The sequence below is a fragment of the Protopterus annectens genome, chromosome 12.part0 (genome assembly GCF_019279795.1).
Source record: "Protopterus annectens isolate FY-2018-M chromosome 12.part0, PAN1.0, whole genome shotgun sequence".
NCBI classification, from domain to species: domain Eukaryota; kingdom Metazoa; phylum Chordata; order Ceratodontiformes; family Protopteridae; genus Protopterus; species Protopterus annectens.
The window spans coordinates 399,746,196-399,755,902 of NC_056746.1; positions in this window are offsets into that span (position 1 = coordinate 399,746,196).

Sequence of the window (9,707 nt, forward strand, 5' to 3'; positions counted from 1 at the left end):
GGCACAGTGGCTCACTCCTCTCCTTTTTTTAAACCTATTATTAATTTGTGGATAAAAAAGCACCACTGTTCTAAAGCAAACATGCATCAGGATACAATTGGTTGCAGTGACTCATTAGGTGATCTATCAGACCATTCTCAATAGCTTCTCAGACTATGGTGCAGTGAAGATGCATTTGGTGATGGCTTGGGGAAGATTCAGTCGCTAAGAAAAATAAAAATAAAAATATTTTCAGTTACTAGTTTAGCAAAGTCGGTACTGCACAGCTGATCCTGAAGATCCTGTTTCAGCAATTCAGGAGCAGTTACAAAACAAACTGCTCAAAGACCCTGAAGGTATTATTTTTTTTTAAGCAAGACTTGAATAAATCCTACCAAAGTGTACAGCTGAGGAGAGGGTCATGATAACAGGTTAATTCAGCCTTGGATTTTAATCAAATCACTCAACTGTCCCTGATAAATGTCCCGCCCTTTCCAATGCTTGACTATTAAGAGGAGGGCTTATTATATTCCACATTAACAGCACTAATATTTAACCCTCTGATTTGAGATTTTCCCTGATTCTGGAAGTAAAAGGCTACAGCTGAAGCAGAAATCTTACTGTTTAACCCCCCCCCCCCAACGTTTTTTGCCTTCTTGGCCACATAAAGCAAGATGCTACTATAACATAAAAAAAACAGACTGTAGACCTCAGTGCTGGTGAGGTGGGAAAGCAAGAACCACCCTTCCATCACATTTAAGGTTACCAGTCATCCTCCTTTTGGGGAGCAGGCCTAATGCATGTATACCCTGTGAGAATGAAGAGAAAATGGTTGACCTTCCTCTAAATATTGCAGGAAATCATGCTAATCCTGATTTATTCAATCAAAAGTATTCTTTGTTGGATGAGGGCTTGGATTCTCTTTCAGCAAGACATTTTTGTAAACTGTGTAAACTTAATATGCCAAATCACAATTTTTAAAGAGAAACATTGGACAGACTGTCTGGGTAAAGTGTCTGCCTTTTTTGTTAGTGATTATTTATTGCATTGTGAAAACCACTTGTTCTGCAAGTTGCATTCAGCCTTTCATTTCCCATTTTTATTCTGACCCTGTTAAAATTGATTATCTAAGTTCACAATGGATTTTATATTATTTACATGAGTTTGGAAATGATGGTAAGCACTAGTTCCGATAATTATCAGCTGCAGTTTGAATTGATGTGGCTGATGAAAATGTTAAGTTGGAGAAATCTGCCTAGAAGTGCAGTATCAGGTGCCATCCATAGACATAGCCATATCACGTAGTCTACACAATTTAAGCAATGATGACATGGCCAAAACCTAAGGATAAAAAGAAATAAAAGTTAATTATAATGTAAAGCAAGTTACATAATTGTGGCTGAATGTTGTCATTTGGATGGGAATGTTGCTCTAATGAGTTGAGTTGATGGTGAAAACTGGTAGTTAACATTTATTTGGGAAGCATGATTTTCACACTGCCCCTGGGAAGATATATGTTGGGTGCTGTGTATTGCCAGGCATCTCACCTATCCTACAGTTTACCTTCCAGAACGCAATGTAGTGTGATGAACAGTTGGTTAATATGGAAATGAAAATGATTAAAGTGCACAGCCTTCAAGGAAAAAAAATATGCAAAAGCACACAGAGTCCACAATGGCATAGGTGGCTTAAATTCAATGTCCCCCATTTTCCCTGTCAAACAGTGTGTCACATTTTTTAAATCTGTGAAATGTAATTCTTTCTTGGGGGAGGGGTGTTGGCTGTATATAATTTAATACAGCAGCATACAACTGTAACATTATCTAGTTGCTTCTTAAATTTATCCCTAGTTTCTTCAGATTCTTCGGAAAAAGATATTAATGTTCTGAGCTCCAACTTTTAAAACAGACATTTGGAATATTATAAGCCATCAAAATAAATATCATTTACATAAGCAGTTGTACAATGATGTCATGAATAGAGTGCCTAATATTTACGGCTCCTGTACCGTGAAAGTCAATAGTCATCATTTTGCACATACAGCAATGTTACTGATTACGCTGCGTTTTATTTGACGACAATATTGCTCAGGACTCGTACCTCTCAAATAGTATGATTTTGTCAGAGCACTGATTACATTTAATAGCTTGTTTGAGGTCAGGAATATAGATCAGTGAATCACTGTGCATTCTACGCAGACACGTACATACATTGCTAAATACTAGACCATTCACTGTTTAATAACGATGGACAAAATTACTAGTTACTTTTCTGGGACAGGACACCTTGTAAATAAACGAGTGCAACTGAGCGAGTATGATCCAAATCTCTGTTTTTAGTGATGCTACGGGGATGGTATCTACGCCAAGTGTTGCTCCTGCTTCAAGCAGTAATTTTACTGACGAGTCAAATGGTGTTATGGAGGTGGAGTCCTTACAGAATATTGTTTCTGCTTCATGCAGTAATGTCATTGATGAGGCTGCTGATGATACAGAGTGGCCTGACTGCTGGACATTGGACCAGAAAAATTATTACTGCAGTCAGTATAGCTGACTACTGATTCGCAGTAAGAAACTTGGATGTAAAACGTGGCATAGTGTGGGGGTCTTGGTGTAGAGACTACAAAAGGTCTCAAAATTGCGAAATAATGGGGCAATGACTTGATAACTTTCTTTGGTGAAAGTTGACAGCAACAGTTAACATCCTTATGGAAAAACAATTTCAATCACAAGGAATGTGAGTCACAAAGCTTCTTGAAGAAGCTCACAAATAGTTTTTTCTTTTTAATGGGCCTTCAAAACCATCTCCTCCAGAATCCATCACTATGAACATTTTTCATACTGCCTATAAAGTGGCGAAAGAAAACCAAAATTTTCATAATTTTGAGTCTGAAATTGATTTACAAGAACTAAATGGAGTTGATATAAAATGGAGTCTTCATTCTACTAATGCATGCATCAACATCATTAATCACAAACAATGAAATGAGAAAGTCTTACAAAACAGACTGTCACGTCAAGCAGCAAAATAATTATTGAGGAGACAACGATGTTGAGCAACAAATCAACGCTCATCGTTTATGTTTGTACCAGTCTTGTGAACAGTGGAATGAAGTCAGCAATAAATTTATTGTTGGACTTAACTGAACTGGGAAACATGACAGCACAAGGGATTTTTAATTCTTTGCTTGAGTGCCTTAAATTTCATGGTTTAACAGAGGAATATTTGAAATGTAACTTGGTTTCCATTGCAAGCGATGGTGCAACCATTATGTTAGGATGTAAAAGCTGCGTTAAGAGGCTAATGATAGACAAGTTTCCATCAGTTATATTTTGGCACTGTGCAAATCACAGACTGAAACTCTGTAAGTGATGTAATCAAAGAAGTTTCAGGCATTAACAGATTTAAGGCATTCATTGATAAGCTGTACATGCTGTACTATTCCTCACCAAAAAAATAACAAAATTATAGATGTGTGCAAAAAAGCTGGACACTTGGCCAAATTCTAAGCACATTATGGGTGCTTCAGGTTACCGTACCGCATCCACAGTTTGGGAAAAGTATCAAGTTCTGGTTAAATATTTTGAGAAAGCCAAACGTCAGTCCCATGATATAACAGAGAGTTTTATTGTAAGAGTGCTTGCAAAGAAAAATCACATCAACAGAGTTTGTGCTATACCTCGGCTTAATGTGAGACTTCCTTCAAGAACGGTCAGAATTAAGCTATGAATTGCAAGACTGGAACATCGATTTGTACAAAGCAAATGAAATATACACATGCTCGTTCAACTTTTCAAAGAAAGGTGCACAAATCCAGGTCACTATTATGAGACGGGTGCAAAGGCTGTGCAAAATGTCGAGTTCAGCGGCGTGTTGCTTCACAGCAAGGATTGCAAAAATGATCCTCCAATTGATCCAACTATGCTTTACACAAAACTTCATCAAAATCAAGAAGGCTGCTTGACTATGACAACACCACATCTGCACATGTGCACATATTTGATCAAAAGCAATGGCCCGAGGATGTACATCATTTGATGAAAAAGACATTAAGGGCATCTGTAGAAAACTGCACTTATCAGAAAGAGATGTGATTTACAGATTCCGTCAGTACCTCATCGAAAAACTGTAGCCACTTAGTGCACGCTTGGTTGTAGTCTAGTTTCATCAAGTGAACACAAATGTGGGTTTTCGCAAATGAATCTAATTGTTACTACAATGAGAGCCTCATTACTTACAAGCACTGTCGCCACACTTTTCTTCATACGACTGGTTGGCCCTCCACTCGCATGCTTTGATCCTGCGAGATAAGTTAATTCCTGGCTGTTACAATGACAATGATCAGCCATTGACACTCACAGCAAAAAACGAATTAGGGAGACTTCATTTGATGAAAACATGCAAAACGTTTGGAATTTTCTTTAAAACTCAATTTAAGTACCGACTGCGTTGTGGAAAGTACAGTTTTGTACCTACCATAAATGTAGATGTTCGAGTGCTAATACAGCTGCAGTCATAACAGATGGGTTCTCCTGCCGTCAGGCGGGTCCTCGGTCGGCCGAATTCCAAAGTCTAGGTCCGGCGTTGGTTGTCGTCGCTTCTTCCCTGACATCAGTGCGACAGGGGTATAAAAGAACCAGCCGACGCCATTTTCTTCAGTTTTTCTTGCCCCAGATGTCAGGTGCCCCCAGAAGGAAGGCAATACATAAAATTATGAAGTAATGCAATGCAATATAATCAAAAAACAGTAGTTGCAAGCAAATACAACATAAATGAATACCCCTAGAGGGGAAGGAGGGAGGGAAACCTGGACTGCAGCTGTATTAGCACTCGAACATCTACATTTATGGTAGGTACAAAACTGTACTATGTTCATCGTGCATACAGCTGCAGTCATAACAGATGGGTAGAATCCCAAAGCTAAGAAAGGGGTGGTAGGCACTAGGTGGAACTAGGAGGAGCCAAAATGCCCTGCAAGACGGCAGTGGCAAAGCCTGCTCTAGATTTGGAGTATAATGGTAGGTTGTAGTGTTTGGAGAAGGTATGCACAGAACTCCAAGTGGCTGCTTCCAAAATATCCTTGGTAGGAACTCCTCTGAGGAAGGCTGCAGAGGTGGCTGTGGCCCTGGTGAAATGAGTTCTAATGCCTGTAGGTACAGTTTTGCCATGAAAGGAATAGCAAAAGCGTATGCAGTGGGCTATCCATTTTGAGATTGTCTGCTTGGAAATTGACTTTCCTTGAGCTCCTACCGCATAGGCCACAAAGAGCTGTTCTGATTTTCTGAAAGGTTTTGTTCTGCCCAAATAATAACGCAGTTGCCTGTGGATGTCCAAGGAATGTAGTAATCTCTCCCCTTCGTTTTGAGGATTGGGATAAAAAGTAGGTAAATGTATGGCCTGATTTAAAGCTACCCTGGATACAACTTTAGGCATAAAGGACGGGTTGGTTCGTAAGGAAACTCTGTCCTGATGGAAGATGATAAAAGGCTGGACAGCCATGAGAGCCTGTAGTTCTGAAACTCTACGAGCTGAAGTGATAGCCAGATGGAAAGCTGTTTTCCAGGACAAATATTGCAAATCTGATGAGGCAGCTGGCTCAAAAGGAGGCAAAGTCAGTTTTTCCAGAATGAAATTTAGATCCCAAGCAGGTATTGGCTGTTTCCTTGGAGGTCTTAAATTCTTAGCCCCTCTGAGGAACTGTCTTAAAAGAGGGTGAGAGAATAAAGGAGGATCAGTGTTGTATTCTGCAGAAATGGCTGAGGCATGGATTTTGATGGAGGAGAACGAAAGTCCACTGCTTAGCAGTTCAGCCAAATATTGTAGTATTTGAGGTAAATTCAATTTTCCAGGGTTCTGGCCCTTTTTCTCATTCCAGACACAAAAACGTTTCCATTTTGTGGAGTAAGCTTTTCTAGTTGATGGCCTTCTGGCCTCCAAAATGACATCCTGTACCTCCTTGGAGAGTAGGGCCTGCTGTGATGCTAAGGAATCTTCCATGTGGCTAGATTGAGTGTTTTTAGCTGACTGTGAAGAGTTTTGAAGCTGTGCTGAGACAGAAGAGGCATTAGAGGCAGGGTCCATGCAGGGGAATGCGTCAGGTTCCTCAGGAGTGGGTACCAGTGTTGCCTTGGCCAGTCCGGAGCAATGAGGATCATCTTTGGTCTGTCTGCTCTGGTCTTCAATAGGACTTTGGGCAGCATAGGAAGAGGCGGGAAGGCATAAACTGTCATTGATGTCCAACTGAAAGAGAGAGCGTCCACTCTCCAGGCCTTTGGATGGAAGGTCCTCGAGCAGAATTTTGTCAATTGATGATTTTTGTGGGAGGCAAAGAGATCTATGTCTGGCCTTCCCCATTCTTGGATTATTTCTGTAAAAACTTTTGGATGCAACATCCATTCGTGTGGATCTGTCATATTCCTGCTTAGGTTGTCTGCCAGCGTGTTTTCCTTGCCTGGCAAGTACTGTGCTTGTAGTTCCATTTGTAAGTCCATGGCCATGTTCCAAAATGATATGGCCAGTCTGCATAGGGGATAGGAATGTGTTCCTCCCTGCTTGTTTATGTACCACATAACTGTGGTGTTGTCCGTTCTTATCAATAGTTGACCTGGTTGCAGAAGGTCCATGAAAGCTATAATAGCATTTATTACTGCTAGCATTTCTTTTTGATTGATGTGAAGGTGCTTTTCTTTTTGGGACCATTTGCCCTGAATGCACCGGTCTGTCATGTGCGCCCCCCAGCTGTAGTCTGAGGCGTCTGTTGTGATGACTTGATTTGCTTGAGGCTTGCTGAATGGAAGACCTGTGTTTGTTTGACATGCTTGAGCCCACCACAGAAATTCCTTTTGCAGACATGGAAGTAGTGGTATTATTGTTTCCAAACTGTGGCTGTGTTGAGACCATATGTTTTTTAGGTACCATTGTAGTTCTCATATGCAGCTTTGCACATGGGATTAGCAAGATGCAAGATGCCATGAATCCCAGAGCCTGCAGGATTTTCCTTGCAGTCAGCCTGGTGCAATTTGCCAGTGTTCTGAAATATTGAATTAGTTGCCCCTGCTTCTCTGGCGTGAGGTAGGCCATCTGGGTGTTTGTGTCCAAATTGGCACCCAAGAAAATTATATTCAGAGAGGGTATTAGCCTTGATTTCTCTTTGTTGACTGTGTATCCCAGAGAGTTTAATAACATTATTACATAAGCCAGATGTTTCAGAAGAATGTGCTTGCTGTCCGCTTGGATCAGGCAGTCGTCCAAATAAGGGTATATTTGTATCCCTTGAAGTCTGCAGTAGGCAATTACTGATGCCAGGCATTTCGTGAATACTCTGGGTGCAGTAGATAAGCCAAAGGGCAATGCAGAGAATTGATAATGGGTTGAACCTACTAGAAATCTGAGGTATCTTCTGCAATTTTGTCTGATTGGGACATGCAGGTATGCCTCCTTGAGGTCCAGTGTTACCAGCCAAGACTCCTTGCCCAGCATGGGAAGAAGTTGCTGTAGAGTGAGCATCTTGCATTTTGGTACGAGTAGGAATGTGTTTAGGATGGAAAGATCCAAAATAGGTCTCCAATCTTTTCCCTTCCTTGGCACCAGAAATAGCCTGGAATAAAAACCTTGCCCTTGTTCGTGTGGAGGTACCTCTTGAATAGCTTTCATGTTTATAAGATCTGAAATTTGCTTTTGTGCCTCTGCCCTTTGTTTGTGTGGCAGTTTTGGCATGCCTCTCATTTTTGGAAGGGTATGAAAATGAAATTTGTAGCCTCTGTTTATAATGTCCAGGATCCATTTGTCCTTTGTGACAACATGCCAATTTTTTGAGAATAGTGCCAGCTTTCCTCCTAAGGGGGCTGCCATTTGAGACCTGGTTGGCCTGCAAAGGGGAAAGTCATTGGGTTTGCTTTCTGAAAGATTGTGAGTTGTCCTCACCACCTCTTTGTGTAGGAGCTTGCCATTGTCTGCCTCTGTACGATCCTTGTGATTGTCCTCTGCCCCTCGAGCGCCTGTATCTGCCTCTTTGGGGTCTGTTCGTGGCAGGAAAGGACCAGTTTTTGGAAGGCCAATTTCTACTAAAACGTAGGGGTTGAACCTGCAGAAATTCTTTCACAGTTTGCATTGATTTAGCTTTTTCCTACATTTTCCGTAATGCTTCCTAAGCATTTGCCCCAAATAGTACATCCTTTTGAAGAGGGGCGTCTAGTAATTTAGCTTTGACATGATCAGGCAAGGTTTGTTCCTTGAGCCAAGCATGCCTGCGTATGACTGAGCCTGTAACAGTAGCTCTACATGAGGCCTCTAGAGCATCAAAACCACATTGTAAGGTATGTTTACCCACTTGTTCTGCACTATGCATCAAATCCTGCAACTCCTTCAAGTCTGGTTGTTAAGGTTGTGACATTTTACTTTTCAATTGAGATAACAGAAACTGTTGGTATTTTAGCATATGAAACTGACAGTTTAAGGCCCTCATGGTTAAGGTAGCTGAGGTATATACCTTTTTTCCCCACCTTTCTAAGGATCTGGAATCTCTCTCAGAAGGCAATGGTTTTTTGGCAATGGAAGCCTTAACTCCCTTGGGTCCCTGTGAGACGGTTTCTAGGTCAGCAGCATGGCTTTTGTAAAGAAATTGGTGAGAGTCAGGAACCCTGTAGTACCTGTCAGGCTTAACTGGAGCTGGAGGTAGAGAGTCCGGGTTAAGGCAGGCCTCCGAGTAAACATCATCTAGGATGCCCAAGACAGGAGGTATAGCCAGAGGCCTGTGCTGGGGTAATAAAAGAAATTCCCTGAGCCTTTTCTTGGAATCTGAATAATCCTGGCCTTCCCAGTGGAAGTGTTCCCTTAAGGTATGCAAAGTTTCCCCAAATGAGAAATCCTCAGGGGGGATACAGAAGGAATAGACTCCTCTGCATCAGAGTCTTCAAAAGGGGAGTAAGACTGTTCCTGATCATCAGAGTGTTCTGAAATAATGGAGCCCTGATCAGAGGAGGGGGAATCTTCCTCCACTCTGGGCCTTTTGTCCAGAGGTGGCTGAGAACCTCTGATTAGAGTAATTAAATCCTCAGCCATTTTAAGCATCTGTTTCTTAGGCATGGGACCTGGAGATGGGCCCTGTGTAACTGGTCTCTTAGGGTGCATGGTTGCTTTAGACTTGGTGAAAGCCTTGATGGAGAAAGAAGAGGAAGGTCTGAAGACACCTTGAGTGGAGGTGGACCTGTCCACATTCTGTGTTTCAACGTCAAGAGTGGCTTCGGTATCTGTAGTCGGGGTGTGGGCCGAGGAGCCTGCGACCTCGGGTACAGAAAACACTGCCAAAGATGTGTCGTCGGTAATCAGGTGCTGCGTAGGCGCCTCACTGAGAACCGGACCACGTGTAGTCGGCTTTGGCGTGGTGTCGGTAGAGGCCGTGGACCTTGAGTGTCGGTCCTTGTCTTTGCGTTTTTTAGACAAAACCGGTGTCGGAGTATCCGACGACATGGTATAGTTAAATGCTTTCCCAAAAAAATGCTGGGCGAACTCCGCCCGAAGCTTAATAGTGCGTTTGTTGAATGTAGCACAACAGTGGCAGACCGAGACGTCGTGGTCTGGGCCTAAACAAGGTATACAGAGGGAATGGAAATCCTTATGCGGTATTTGCTTCCCACAAGAAATACAATTATTAACTTTGTCTGACATCGGTCTGAGGCAAGAAAAGTTTCCCCAACGGGGTACTTAGCTTTTAAGAAGACTTCGGTTTT